The sequence below is a fragment of the Eriocheir sinensis genome, chromosome 21 (assembly GCF_024679095.1).
Source record: "Eriocheir sinensis breed Jianghai 21 chromosome 21, ASM2467909v1, whole genome shotgun sequence".
NCBI classification, from domain to species: domain Eukaryota; kingdom Metazoa; phylum Arthropoda; class Malacostraca; order Decapoda; family Varunidae; genus Eriocheir; species Eriocheir sinensis.
In genome coordinates, this window is record NC_066529.1 from 5,448,506 (window position 1) to 5,464,546 (window position 16,041).

At 43.5% G+C, this 16,041-nt stretch overlaps 1 protein-coding gene across 44 annotated transcripts in view; it reads right to left on the reverse strand.

Moving 5' to 3' along the window:
* The window catches only part of LOC127001563 (hornerin-like), a 47,961-nt gene that overhangs the window by 8,907 nt on the left and 23,013 nt on the right, over window positions 1–16,041 (reverse strand). The gene's annotated exons all lie outside the window — the stretch shown is intronic.

A 16,041-nucleotide genomic window follows, 5' to 3' on the forward strand; every position in this document is an offset into this window, starting at 1 on the left:
CGTCTACCTGCATTAGAGAGTGTGTATACCAGCGCGGGACAAGACAAGTAGTGCGTGCTAATGCGACGACTAAGGCCACACGTCTTGCTACGGGGGTAAGAGACGGCACACCTGCTTCCCAGACAATTACCTTAACGAACTCATGCATCCCCGTCCCCCCCGCCCCCCCGCGTGTGTGCTCTACCAACACGGCAATAACGTACAAGGCATAAAGCGGCATGCAGTGTATAATATTTAATGGAGGTGCGAGGAGCCTAAGTGATGCTGTGGGAGAGAACAGGTGAGTGAGAGCACAAAGAAATGAAAAGGGAGATGAAGAGTTGTACGAGGTTTTATAGAAGGCTTGATCGTAAAAGAGTAAAAGTAGAGAAAGAAAGGACGACAGGGCTGGAAAGCAACTGGAATGTATGCCAACACAGGAAATACAGAGAAATGCTACAAAAGTGTCCAAAATCAAGCGGGTCAAGATATGGGAAGAATGGAAGACAAAAAATTAGAAAGAATGAGCTACTGCAGAAGAGGGTGCAGACAAAGGGGAAAAAAAATAGGGAGGAAACAACGAGAATAAAAATAAGGTATACAGAAACGAAGAATTAATATAAGGAGGAATAAATGTAAGGAGAAGGGAGAAAACAGCACCAGACCATATATGAAGCCAAGGAAAGGCGAGAGGAGAGAAAGAGATAATGGGAGAGAAGTAAAGTAAGGCGAGATATGGAGGCTGGAGAGGAGGAGAGAAGATAAGGGGTGGCAGGAAGTGGAGAGAGAAATGGGTGTAACGGAGGGAAATACGGGAGGCGAGGGGGGGGGGGGGGGTTAAGAGCAGAGAGAGAGAGAGAGAGAGAGAGAGAGAGAGAGAGAGAGAGAGAGAGAGAGAGAGAGAGAGAGAGAGAGAGAGAGAGAGAGAGAGAGAGAGAGAGATGAGACAAATCCTTTACACCCACGTTAAACAATAGTATTATGAGTACCTCCTCCTCCTCCTCCTCCTCCTCCTCCTCCTCCTCCTCCTCCTCCTCTTTCTCATCGCCAACATCTCTCAACCGTCGCCAAAACCATTAAAAACGACCTACACAAACGACGACCATTAACTTCAAGACAACCTTACAAACGACGCCGAGAACAAAAGCCGTCTCTCTCTCTCTCTCTCTCTCTCTCTCTCTCTCTCTCTCTCTCTCTCTCTCTCTCTCTCACTCTCTCTCTTTCACACTCTCACTCTTTCACACTCTCACTCTTTCACACTCTCACTCTTTCACTCTTTCACTCTTTCACACACACTCACACTCACACTCACACTCACACTCACACTCCATCCTAAAGCGTCAAGAATTTCCGCATCTCTCCCTCTCTCTCCCTCTTTTTTTTTTTTTTCTCCCTCTCTCTCCCCCTCCCAAAGCGTCAAGAGTTTCCGCATCTTCCCGTAAAAAGACGTGCTCGATCTAGCGTCCTTTTTACAGGCAGAGAGATCGAGGTGTGACGGAAGAGTATGGTCGACAAGGCACGTTTTCCTCTTTCGTTCCCTCCTTCCTGCCTCTCCGTCCCACTTTCCTGTATTCATGTTCCTATAAAGCATGCCAACCCCTCTCCTTGTCCTCCTACTTTCTACCTCTGGCCTCGACGCATGTTCTGGAGCAGTGTATATCCTTAATCCGTGTTCCTTTCTTGCTTCTCCTCCTCCCTCTCTCTCTCTCTCTCTTCAACAATGACCTGAAATAGCATGGATCTCCACCTTCCCTTCCATCGCACCTTCCTTCTTCCACCCATGTACTCAAAAACAATAAGATCTCCACTCCCTCAGCCTCTCCTCCTCCTCCTTCTCCTTCTCCTTCTCCTCCTCCTCCTCTTCCTCCTCAACCCCTAATGCGAAACATCATATGGCACGAGGGCGGAATGGATAAAGATGATCGAAAGTAACGGAGGAGTACGAGAACAAAAAGAAGAGGACGAATAGAAAATAGAAACACTGGCATCTAAACGCACGTTGGTCCATAAGGTCAGGTAATTTAATCGATTCGTTAGGCACTTCGTTACGCAGAGGATATTTTGGTCCGCTCCTCTCGCAACGGAGTAATAGACACTGTGATTTTTATATGAAAGTGATCGTTTTCGCGTTAACTTTTTCTGCAGGAAGGTTGGGTCCGACAAAAGAAGAAGAAACAAGAAGGAGGAAATGGATGGAAGAAGAAAACAACAACAACAACAACAACAACAACTAGGGAGGGAGAGGAGGGAGGAAGAGGAGAGGGGAGTAGGAGGAGAAGGAGCACGGAGGTAATGAAGAGAGAAAGTAGAAGGAGAAGGAGCAGGACGGTAATGGAAAAAGAAAAGAAATAGAAAAAAAGGAACGAAGAGGAAAAATACGAGAGAAGATGACAGCGAAGGAAAAAAAGAAGAGGAAGTGATATTTTCATACATAAAACTCTGCCCAATAATCTGTGAACGGTATCCCCCCCCACCCACCATCACTACCCCTGCACCCCTCTACACACACAAGCCTAATCCCAAATTCACATCCACCACCACCACAGCCATAAAAAAAAAACTGCCTTATCTCTTCTTCGTGTCCCATCAACAGGTCGACGCAGCTTCCTTCCTAAGAGCTCCTACACTCGTCACCTCTTAGAACACGGCGAGTCTATAGCCCTAAGCAGATGTTCGTCATCAGGCTTACCCAACTGATGGAAGCTCTTGTGACTAGGCTCCAAAAAAAGTTAGATTCCTATCACTCCACGTGTGGGGGAGAGGGGAGGGGGGGGTTGAGAGAGAGAGAGAGAGAGAGAGAGAGAGAGAGAGAGAGAGAGAGAGAGAGAGAGAGAGAGAGAGAGAGAGAGAGAGAGAGAGAGAGAGAGAGAGAGAGAGAAAATGGGGGTACAAGGAAAAAAATAAACACGTTTGCATGAAAAGAGGAAGAGAAGAAAAATAATTAAACATATGAACGAAGAAAAAGAAAATTGAGAATAAAGAAAAGGGGAATGAAAAAACAGTAACAAAGAACAAAATAAGGAAAAACGAGAACAAAGAACAGAAAAAAACGCAATGAAAATACAGAGAGAGAGAGAGAGAGAGAGAGAGAGAGAGAGAGAGAGAGAGAGAGAGAGAGAGAGAGAGAGAGAGAGAGAGAGAGAGAGAGAGAGAGAGAGAGTGTTTACCACTGAGAAGGTTAAGAGAGTGGAGATGCTAATTAACTACTGCATTGATTCATTAGGCGGGACAAGAATGGACGCACGAAGAAACTGTAAAGTGAAATGAAATCTATAACATCTAATTTCGCATCCCTCAAACATCATTTCAGAGCTGTATTGATATTCTCCTACTTAAAGAGACTGTGTCATATGAAGAGGAAAATACAGTAGAGGGAAAGGACTTAACAAAACACACATACAGTACACTTGAAAAAGAAAAGTAAGAGAAAAGAGCAGTTTCCTCCACATTAAAAAAAATATTCAATGCACATAAAGCTAAAGAAAAAAGAGAAGAAAAGAAAGTGCAAGGAAAACGAAGACCTAACTGCAAGAAACTAGCGTAACAATTTTCAGTTTAAGTAACAAAGATAAGGAAATGAGTAATAATAATAATAATAATAATAATAATAATAATAATAATAATAATAATAATAATAATAATAATAATAATAATAATAATAATAATAATAATAATAATAATAATAATAATAATAATAATAATAATAATAATAATAATAATAATAATAATAATAATAATAAAAATAATAGTAATAATAATGATACCTCTAAAAATCTCAAGAAAAAAAGAAAAACGATATTCTACACATGAAACGACAACACAACTAAAATATTACTCTGCTCGCTATATTTGTCTTTAATTAGCGCTATATGCTCGACTGCGCCAATAATCGTAAAGCAACTCTCACTGACACGTTGGAAGTGCCGGCCGGAAAGCGATATTACCTGTTACCTGCATGCCTGCCAAATTACGCCCACCTGTACTTACCTGGAAAAGCAGTGCACCGTAACGTCAGGAATGCAGGTGTTGTTAATTGTGTGTGAGAGAGAGAGAGAGAGAGAGAGAGAGAGAGAGAGAGAGAGAGAGAGAGAGAGAGAGAGAGAGAGAGAGAGAGAGAGAGAGAGAGAGAGAGAGAGAGAGAGAGAGAGAGAGAGAGAGAAAGGGGCAAAGAAAAAAAATTATAAGCGAAGAAAAGAAAACGAGACAAAGAATGAAAGAAAGAAAGAAGAAAGAAAGAAAAAGAGAACAGGTGTGGTAGCAAGCAATACTCTTCTCAATCCTTTTTACAATACAAAAGATTAGATAATTTTAACACAAACAATAATAGCTGAATGCCACAACAACAACAAAAACAACAACAGAAATAACAATAACGACAACAATAGCAATAGCAGCGAGTAGCGGGCTTCTTTTTATTATTGTTTCCTTTTTTGTGTGATCTTTAGTTGTCTCCTTTGTTGTTAAAAAAAAAAAAAAAAAAAAAAAAGGCCTCTCGTTCCTTCCTATCCCAGAGACCGCTAATGAGACGCCGCACATCCCGCCAAATAACATGAGCCTCGTTTTCCCTCAAGCACAGCAATAACACGTCCATTTTTCAGGGGCGCTTCTCCCGGCCACAAGCCTTCGTTAATGAGGGTCAGACCGATGAAAAGCTCTTTGCCTCGAATAGAAGGCGATCAGGTTGAATGCTCTCTATGTGATGGTGATGGTAATGGTGGTGAGTGGTGTGTGTGTGTGGGGGGGGTGAGTGCTTGGGAGGGAGGAGGAAATTTATTAATATATACATTCAAAAGTGCATTTACTCTTTCTTTTTTCTTTCTTTCTTTTCTTCTTTCTCTTTCTTTCTTACTTTCTTCTTTTCTCTTCTCGTACCTTCTCTTTTACCGTCCCTTCACCCCCCCACCACCACCACCTGTCCTTCATAATTACCATCTTGATCTCTATCCTCCCGATCCCACCCAATCCTCCCTTACCCACCTCCACCCCTCCCTCACCCTCCCCAACCTTCCTCCACTTCCCTCACCCCCCCCCCCCTACCTCACCTGTGCACGTGGCCTCATAACACCGAGTGACCCCCAGCGTTACCTGTGGTCCTAATGCCGCCCGCCTCACCTGTCCGAGTATGATAATTAGGCTGAGCTCATTAGCATAAGACCTGAGCGGCACAACAAGTATACGACGCAACGTGATAATGGGTCTCTCTCTCTCTCTCTCTCTCTCTCTCTCTCTACACACACACACACACACACATACGTATATTAGATTAAGATTCATATGAGTGTGGATTTCGCAACTCTCCTGTGCCCAAACTGTCAGGTAAAGGTGAAACAAATGACACGACCACACGGCGCGGCTCACGGTAGAGAAAAACGCGAGCTGGAGGGACGAAGTGAAAGTAAAAAAATGAGAAAAAACACTCCGGTAACAATTATTTCGTCAACACTAAGAGAATGTAAGCAGATAAGAATTGACATCGGCCAGACAGACTTACTTAGCCAATATTCTTTAAGGGAAAGGTAGAAGTTTAACAGCGACCCTTCCTTATCATTCTGCTAATACTGCCACAGATGAGACGCAATTCACCAGCGATTAGTGGCAATATTCTTATAACGACTGACAAAACATAAAAAACAACAACGAGTAGCGTCATTGCAATATTTACACGTGGGCCCAATTCATTTCACAACCCGATCAGCCAATAATTCATTCAACCACGCTCGCTAATTACACAAACAATCACTAATGGTCCCGTCAGTATGTAACTAATTCACCCCGCTCGCTAATTACATTAACAATCATCGGAAAACTCAGTGAGGGTCGCGTCGGGGCTCCCACTCATTAGTCCCTGGCCAGTATCCCCTTCACCTGGCGTCCTCACCTTGACACACCTGATTCAGTGACGCATAATTCTTGCCTATCAGGAGCGACGCAGATTTTTCTCCGCCCCGCGCCCACTCAGCCGTGCTCCGAATAGAAATTTCTCGTCCAGTGGCATTTGTTTCCAGGTCACGAAGAGTTCCCTGGGACAGCTGGTTCCCCTCCTCGATGTCTCTAATACAATTTCATTCATATACGTTACCAGGCTACACATTCCCCTTACCCTTGTATGTGCTAAAGTCATTTCACCTCTGGGACTGCCGATCATCCTCCCTCGATCCCTCTGGTCCAATCTTGTTCAATTACGGTAAAACGAGCCTGCAATTTCCCTTCGTCTCGTATGTACTAAGGAGTAACGAATTCTCCTGGACTGCGGTCATTCACTCTCCACCCCTCCACTGCAAGTTCATGGGTCGTAAAACAAATTATAAACAGCTGCAGTTTATCTGTGTGATGTTTTAGCCACTAGATCCGATCAAACACTGTAATCTAATAAAACAGTTAACTAACTCCCCTCAGATGGTAACCCAGCTCCCCATAACTGGCAACCAAACTCCCTACGCCCGGAAAACATAGGTAAATAAATCACCCTTTTCTGGTCCCTCTCCTCAAAGTCCCTCCACATACGTAATGCATGCACGTCCTCCCCTTCCTCCCTCCCCTCGACATAAACAAGACTTTACACCTCTATCTGTAGGAGTGAACAACAGTCTTTCCTTGTGTGGCATTGTGTGTAATTGTCAGCCTTCCTCAAACGATTACTCTGGTACAAGTTTCTCCAAATAAGTTAACTGAATACATACACGTGCTCCCTCCCCTTCTCCTTGCATGTCATGGACTCAAAAGCTTTATTAGATCAGGCGGAGGTAAGCCTCTTCCCACCTGTCCGTCATTGTGTATTTTTGTCACCGCTTCCTCGCCCTCACCCCACGGCTTATAAGAGTGAGTTAACGGGAAACACGTGTGGCGCCCCCGTGCTCCATGTACAAACACAGACTTAGAATCTTGATAAGGTGAAGCGGTGCGTTCTTCCCCTCCCTGGATTGTTTATTTCTTTGTTTTATACAGTCAAGTTTTCCTCTATTCTTCCTTCCTCTTTTCATTTCATTTCTCTCTTTCTCTTCCTTCCTTCTTTCCTTCATTTTCATTATTAATTCATTCTCCCATTCCTCTCTTGTTTCTTTGTTTGTTTGTTTGTTTTGTTTCTTCCTTCCTTCTTTCCCTTACTCATTCTTTCACTCTTCAATAAATTAATCCCCAACTTCCTTCTTTTTCTTTTTCTTTCATTATCTACTTTCCTTCAACCATTAGCTCCTTCCTTTGTTCCTTCGTCCATTCTTCCCTACTCTCTCCCTTGCCTTCCTTTCTTCCTTCCACTCCTCCTTCCTCCCTTCCTTCCACATTTCTTTCCCGCTTCCTCCCGTGCATTCCCTCCTCTCCTTCATTCCATCTTTCATTCGTCCTCGCCTTGTTGCCTACTCTCACCCCAATTTCTTCCCATTCTCCCTCTCCCTCCCCAAGTCCGTTCCTTTGTGTCTTTGTGTATTCCCGTCACTCCTCTTGACTCGTCCTCACACCTCACTCATGCTTGCGCCGCCTCCTATGCATTCTAATTAGTTTGCAGGTAGATAACTTACACGTGTAGCGGTAAATCACGTCTCTCTTTCTGGCTATCTCTCTCTCTCTCTCTCTCTCTCTCATATTCCCTTTCTCCTCGTCACGTTTCCCCTTCCTTGAACCTTACATCCACTTCCTCCTAAATGCTTCCCCTCCTGTCGTCCCTTCCTTTCTTCCCCTTCTTCCTTCCTCTCATGTCTCCTTTTCCTTTCCCCCGGTCCGTTCTTTCCTTTGTTTGTTTGTTTGTTTGTTTTTATTCCCTCAACTTTCTTTGCATTTTTCCCTTCTATTCCTCCATTCCCTTCACTTTCTATTTTTCATCTTCCCATCTCTTTACCTTCCCTTCTTTTCCTTTTCTCCTTTTCTCTCGTTATATTTTCCTCCTTCCCTTCCACCCTTATTCCGCTGCTCCACTCAGTTACCTCCCCTCCTCCCCTTCATTCAAACATTCTTATCTACACCTTTTAGTCTCTCTATTTCTTACGCCCTTCTTTTTACCTTCACTTTCTTTTCTTCGTCTCATCTTCCCTTACTATACTTCCCTTCCTTCCAATCCACCTTTCTTCCTCTGCTTCACCACCATGCCTCCACTCCGTTGCCTCCCCTCTTCTTCCTCCTCTCCCCATCCCGTCACCCAATCTCCTACCCCATCATCTCACCTACCACCCCTTTGCCTGCCTGCACCCCCCAATCCTCCTCCCACTCCATCCCTCCCTTCACTTACCTGGCCGACCCTCCCCCAGGTAAGAAGAACCGGGCCTATTACGTCCAAGAAAACGCTACAATTTTCTCGCCCATAAAGAATTGTGTTGGATTTTTACACACGTCCCAACTTTTTTTTTTTTTTTTTTTTTTTTTTAGCGCCGTGTGTCCGTTTTGTTGTCCGTTCTCATTGTTGCTGTTATCTTTTTGTGGTTTATTTCTTCTCGTTTTATTCTTTGGTGGTATTTTGTGCGTGTACGTGTGCGTGTGCGTGTGTGTGTGTGTGTGTGTGTGTGTGTGTGTGTGTGTGTGTGTGTGTGTGTGTGTGAGTGTGTGTGTGTTGCAGAATCATCTCCTCTCCTTACCTCATTAATGTCTGTTTCAGTTTTCATATAATTCGCTTTTTATTTTATTTCACTTTATCCTCCTCCTCCTCCTCCTCCTCCTCCTCAAGTCCTTCCACCATTATTTATTTTGACGTCAAGGAACGCTCTGCAGTCCCTCCCTCCCTCCCTCCTTTCCTCCATCCCTCCTTCCCTCCTTCCTTCATTCCTTGCTTCATGCCTTCCTTCCCTCTTTCCTTCTTTCTCCTTCCCTTCCTCTTGCCTCACCTCATTACGCCTCTCCTTCTTCCTGTCACTGTCTTCTCCTCCTCCTCCCCTTCTCTTTCTCCTTCCCTCCTCCTCCCTCCTCCACGCCACGGTCTCTCTTTCCTCCTCCTTCAAGTTTACCGGCGCAGTTTTCACTCTCCCAATTATTATTTTCTGAGGCTGGATATTGTTTTTCCTTTTTCCTTTCCGTCTTCTTCCTCTACCGTGATGCTGCCCAGTAGATCTTTCCTCTCCCCCCCCTCCTTCTCTCCTAGCATTCTCCTCTTCCTCTCTTCCTTCCCTCTTCTCTCTCTCTCTCTACAGTCTTTATCCTTTGACCATTTTTTACCTTTTATCTCCAACTTTTTAGCATTTGTTTCCCTTGCTGCTTCGGACTCTTTATTTCAGGCATAGACCGACTTCCACGAATCTGTTTGTTTGATCTTTTACGAAAAAAATATGCCTTGGACAGGAGGAAATATCTGTAAAGGTAGTGTCAGTAGTAGTGATAGTAGTAGTAGTAGTAGTAGTAGTAGTGGTGGTGGTGGTAGTAGTAGTAGTAGTAGTAGTAGTATAGTGGTGGTGGTGGTGGTAGTAGAAGTAATAGTATAAAAAAATAAGGGTATAAAACGAAGAATAAAGAAGATAGTAAACAAAAACAATAAACAAGGAAGAATATCAAACAAAAAGGGAAAAGGTCAGGTCAGTAAAGGAGATAAACGCCAAACAGAGCAATGACTAAGAACACAATGGAGAGGAATAATCTGCTAATATATACAACGATATCTGGAGACACGCCCACACGCCCACCACGTCACACGCCAACACACCCACGACACGCCAACCCACGCACGGTAACTTAACACGCGTCCTCTCCCCCGTCAAGAAAAAAATGTAAAAAAGGAGAAAGGTAAAGTCACGCACGCACACACCACGGAAGGAAAGGGAGAGTTTGTGGATAAAGAAAAATCTGTTGAGGTAAAAAGTGATAAAGTAAAGAGGAAAAATGTGTGTGTGGTTGTGTAACTGTGTACTGCAGACAAACAAATACCAAGGCAGGCAGTTAGGTGGAGGAGGAGGAGGAGGAGGAAAAGGAGGAAGAGGAGGAGACGGCGGAGCAGTGGGAAAGTTTTAATAAGCTTTTCAGGAGTGATTTTTCTGTTCTCGTTATACTGTTGTGTCTTACTGTAGTTGTTGATGTGCTGCTGCTTAATATACTAAAGTTATATAAAAAGTTAGGTGATGGAGGAAAAAGAATAGGAGGAGGTGGAAGAGGAGGAGGAAGGGGAGGAGACGGAGGAGCAGAAAGAATGGGAAACTTTTAATAACCTCTACAGGAGTGATTTTTCTTTCTCATTATACTGTTTTCTCTTACTGTAATTGTTGATATGCTGCGGCTACACATACTACTACTACTACTACTACTACTACTACTACTACTACTGGTGCTACGACTTCTTTTACTACTACTGCTACTACTACAAAAACTGAAAACAAACTATTTCTAAAAACACGTGAAAAGAGAAAAAAATTAAGGCAGGAAATGAGCCCACACATGTTAATGACAGCTTAGAGAGATTTGAGGAGTATGAATGAAACTTTAATACGTCTGAGAAGAAGCAAATGTGAAGAGATTGGAGAGGAATATTATAAACTGAGAAATGAACGAAAGCGGAGGAAAGCAGGAGGCAGGGAGAAGAGGAGGAGAAGAGGATAGGACACGAAAGGAGAGGAAATAAGAGGAGAGAGGAGGAGAGGAGGAGAGTAGAGAAGAGAATTGATGAAAAGTCTGAAATGAGCCAGTTTATATGGAAAGGTAAGGCATGGGAACGGAGGGAAAGGAAAGGAGAGAAAACAAAAGGAAAGGAAAGGAAAGGAAAGGAAAGGAAAGGAGAGAAAACAAATGGAAAGGAAAGAAAAGGAAAGGAAAGGAAAGGAAAGTAAATGAAAGGAAAGGAGGAAAAAGAAAAGGAAAGGAAGGGAAAGGGAAGGAAGGAAAGGAAAGGAAAGGAAAGGAAAGGAAAGGAAAGGAAAGGAAAGGAAAGGAGGAAAAAGAAAAGGAAAGGAAAGGGAAGGAAGGAAAGGAAAGGAAAGGAAAGGTAAAGGAAAGGAAAGGAAAGGAAAGGAGAGGAACAGAAAGGAAATGAAAGAAACGGAAAGTTAAGGAAATGAACGGAAAGGGAAAGAAAATAAATCAGTATAGAAAATTAAGAGAGATTAGGGACAGAGAAAGGGAACAAGGACGAGGACGAGAAGAAGGAGGAGGAGGAGGAGGAGGAAGAGGAGGAGGAGGACGAGAAGAAGAAGGAGGAGAAGGAGGAGAAGGAAAAACAGCGATAACTCAGGTAAACAGGAACAGGACGCAGGTGAATGTAAGTAAGTAACCTTGACAGCGACTTTCACACGACCGGAATAAGGGAAGGTAATGGTGGGGGCTGGTAGGTGGGCACGCCCCTTCTTATTGCTCTCTCTCTCTCTCTCTCTCTCTCTCTCTCTCTCTCTCTCTCTCTCATTTCTCATTCTCATTCTTTTTCTCATTTTCTTTCTCATTTTCTTCCTCATTTTCTTCCTCATTTTCTTTCTCATTTTCTTTCTCATTTTCTTCCTCATTTTCTTTCTCATTTTCTTCCTCATTTTCACTCTCATTTTCATTCTCATTTTCATTTTCATTTTCATTTTCATTCTCTCTCTCACTCAATACCTATGAATCACTAATTTTCTTTTTTCTTCATGTTGCTGATTTAAGGCCTTCGAGTCAGTCATTATTAACTATTACATTCTGTCAGCCTCCATCCATACAACACATCCATCCATACAGCAACATTCAACATACAACAAAAGACCTAGTTACGTGCGCTTACCCTTCCACATACTCCTATTTTCACCTTCTACTTCCCCTTTCCATCATCTCTATGCACCTCCACCCTCTTCCCCACTACCCCATTGTTTTTATATTTCCTCTCTTCCATTTTCAATATCTCTATTTTTTTTCCTTTTATTCGCATTTATGATTCACGTCTTCACACTCGCCTCATGTCTTCCCTAATTAGCAGAGACAAGCGGAGAGTTAATTGCGTTCTCTTAGCAGACTCATTCACAAAGGCACGCGGGGCAAAAGGCAAGAAAAAGGAAATTGCAAAACAGGGGATAAAGAGAGGGAAAAGAAGGACGCGTCAGAGGAGGAGGAGGAGAAGGAGGACAAAGAGGAGGAGGAGAAGGCGAAGCACGACAAAGAGCAAGAAGAGAAGGATTACAAAAACGAGAAGGAAGAAGAATAGGAAGAGAAAAAAGGTGGTGGAGGCGGAAAAGGAGGGGAGAGAGGAAAATAAAGAGGAGGGAGAAGAGGAAAAGGAGGCAGACAAGATATTAGCTACACTAATAAGACCGGGTAGAGACGAAACCAATTTAAATCTAGTGGAGCAATTAAAAAGGAAGGATAAAAAAAGAAACCCATAAACTCGAATTGGGAGCAAAATATGATTACAAAAATTACCCCCAAAAAAGAAAGAACGACGAAAAGGCAGTGAAATGAGAAGATGAGTGAAATAATTACTCTCTTGATGACTCGATGATGGGCTGGAGGAGGAGGAGGAGGAGGAGGAGGAGGAGGAGGAAGAGGAGGAGGAGGAGGAGGAGGAGGAGGAGGAGGAGGAGGAAGGAGGAGGAGGGGGGCAGCAAATCAACTCGGTGAAATGAGGCGTCACGGGTAACTTTTAGAATCGCTTCGTCTCTCTTGACACTAAGGAAGAAAAAGGTGATCCCAAGAGGCAGACAGACAGACAGACACGAGGGAAGGAAAGACAGACAGAGACGGAGACACCCAATTATGCTGAGGAGTGGATGGACGAACAGACAGACAGACAGAACTAGTGGCGAACACACACACACACACACACACACACACACACACACACACACACACACAGACTAACATAGGAAAGACACTGACGGACGGATTGAGAGATAGGAACACAAACAGATACAATAATAGAAAGACAGAAGGATAGACAGACGAACGAACAGAAAGAGGAACAAAAGGGAGATTAATTAGACAGATAGAGCAAGAGGTACACTGTCTAACAAGAAGATGAGACAGACAGACAAATAAACGGAGGTTATATATTGACAGAGAGACAGATGAAGAAAAATAGGAGAAATGATATACTCAAGTGGTCGACGGCTCTCCTCCTCCTCCTCCTCCTCCTCCTCCTCCTCCTCCTACGTGTGAGAACAAACAGGGGGAAACAAAGCGAGCGTCGCAACGAGTGTCTCAGTAAATATTCAGGAGCTTCGGCTACCTGACTACGTGTGTCTAGCCTTCTGTGTATTTGTCTGCTCATTTCCTGTCGAGCTCCTTCAGTGTTTTCTCTCTCTCTCTCTCTCTCTCTCTCTCTCTCTCTCTCTCTCTCTGGGGGGTGTCCTTCAACTTTCAACATATTAACCTCTCTCTCTCTCTCTCTCTCACACACACACACACACACACACACACACACACACACACACAGTATATATTTCTTCCCAGCCTCGTGATATTTTGTTTTTTTGATTATGCCTGTCACATCACTCATTCTTATCACTCACCAGCTTTGTTTACTTTTACATTTACTGGACAAAGTTCCTCGGCTGTTTTGCTTTCGTATTGTTTTTATATTAACGTGTCCCGGGCTGATTTTTATGTCTGGGTCTCTCTCTCTCTCTCGCTCTCGCTCTCTCTCTCTCTCTCTCTCTCTCTCTCTCTCTCTCTCTCTCTCTCTCTCTCTCTCTCTCTCTACCTTAATAGGAATAGTAGCGAAAGTATTCTCATTAGGTTTTCTTATAGACATTTATTTTTTGCTCGACGTCCGTGATGTTCCTCCTGTGACTGAGATAGTGGACCTCGGGAGAGGATGAATAATCTAGTGGTAGGAGGAGGAGGAGGAGGAGCAGGAGGGAGGGAGGAAGATAACAGATACATGGTGGGGCACGGAATAGAGAGAGAGAGAGAGAGAGGGAGTAAATGAAGGTGTGAGAGGGAGAAGTGGAAGGAAGTGAGTGGTTAGAGTTGGAGAGAAGAGAAGATGAGGGACTTAAAAGGTTGTTGGTGAAACTAAAAATAAAAAAAAGGAAAAAATACTAATTATTGCTCGACCTTGATCTATCGCGCTCATACATCAGGTTCGACGGGCGGAGAGACAGGTGGACAGGTGTGCAAATATTCGCCTCAGGTAGGGGGGGGGGTGCAGGTAATATCAGCCCTCACTGCACAGCTCATTTTATTTGAACCATCTAATTACACGACAAGACCAACGTAACTCATCTGTCTGACCACAATTTAAGTCTTTTTTTTTTTTTTTTGCGCTGTAGGTAGTGAAAGTACCATTGAGCTTTTTTTTTTTTATTTGCCTTTTACGTCCATTCATTCTTACATCACAGTTGCATCAAATGGACGACTCCCGTGTTGGCAGCAAAAATGAATGGGCTAATGGAACATGTACAATGGAGCACTCACTAATTCGTATTGCCATTGGTATGCAAGCTTCGTTCTTGAGTGTGTGTGTGTGTGTGTGTGTGTGTGTGTGTGTGTGTGTGTGTGTGTGTGTGTGTGTGTGTGTGTGTGTGTGTGTGTGTGTGTGTGTGTGTGTGTGTGTGTGTGTGTGTGTGTGTGTGTGTGTCTGTGTGTGTGTGTGTGTGTGTGTGTGTGTGTTTATAATGCAAATATAATTCATGTGCAGGCGGGGAATTCAATGTTATAGCCAGGCAGAACATTCATCGACTCCCCTCTTCTTCCCTTGCATTGCCCTGCCTATTCTTTTGATTCTTTTTTTTTTTTTTTAGGAGCAGCGAGTAGCGGGCTTTTTTTATTATTGTTTCTTTTTTTTGTGCCCTTGAGCTGTCTCCTATGTTGTAAAAAAAAAAAAAAAAAACTCCCCGGGTATGCCAGTTTCGATCTCCTTGAAAGCGTGCATGTCTGGTGCTGTTGTCCACCTCAAAGCAATTGACAGGCATAGCAGAGAGGGACTTCCCATCCTTTCTCTTGCCTCTTCGCGCCTTGTCGTGCTGCCTCGGGTACGTTGGCAGACTTATGATCTGCCTCACTGTAATTGACGCGCAGGGCAGAGGGGGACTTCCCACCCTCTCCCCTGCCCCTTCTCGCCTCGTCATGCCTGCCTTGGGTATGACGGCTTCGTTTGAGGGGCGTGTGTTTGTTGTGCCCCACATTAGACGACGCCAGACCCGTTTTATCCAGGTTAGGTTAGATTAGGGGCCACTTTTTCCCACTATCACATACTTGCACAACGTTGAAGTTCATTTTTTACACCGGCGGCAGTTGTTTCATAAAAGCGAGAGAACAGGATGCGTTACGTCAGGTTAAAGTGGGCGACCTGTTGTCTAGTTGAGATTGTTACTTTTTTTTCTTTTCTTCTTTTTTTGCAGTCTATGATTTGTTGCGAAGAGCAGCAGCAGAAGGCGCGCTTAGTTGCCAGAAGCGGCAGGTGAGGGTTCAACAGGTATGTGAGTGTTACAGAACTTTAATTAGCACGTTGCATTTTACGTATTACTTGATGTTCATGCGTGGAATTTACTTTCTCGGACAACAAACACATACTTAAGACGGCAAAAAAGAGAATGAATGACAACTACACATGATGTATTTTAATTTTAACTGTAAATGGCGTATGTTTTAAGCCGCTTTCATATTACCTTGTGTTCTGGAATGGAATTTACTTTTTCAGCTGACTGCGCAACAACACTTAAACAATAAAACAAAGAATGAACGAAATACTATACATGATCCACTTAAATTCTAACTGTAATTGCCGCATGTTTTAAACCGCTTTCATATTACTTTGTGTACTGGGATGAACTTCAGTTTTGGGGCGACTGTACAACAAACAATCACTTTGCCCACATTGAAACGAAGTAATTAAACGCCACATACCACATACCACATGCCATATGCCTGCAAATCCTGTTCTTGTACATTGCCGTGAACACACACACACACACGCGCGCGCGCAGACCTAGCGCCAAAAGAAAACATTTACACATTTAAACCACCCAATTAACATAGACAAGCCATGAACATTGCGATATATACCGGCCAGTCCTGTTCCTGCATCATGGCGAACGTCTAAACTTCTTACATCATTTCGTTGCAAGCACTATTATATCAGAGAATAGTTTGACCCTAGAAAATGAGGCTGACAAGATATTAAGAATTCAAAGATAGTACAAGTTGCAGTAGTATAAATAATCTCTCACTCTCACACTCTCTCCCTCTCCCTCTTCCTCTCTC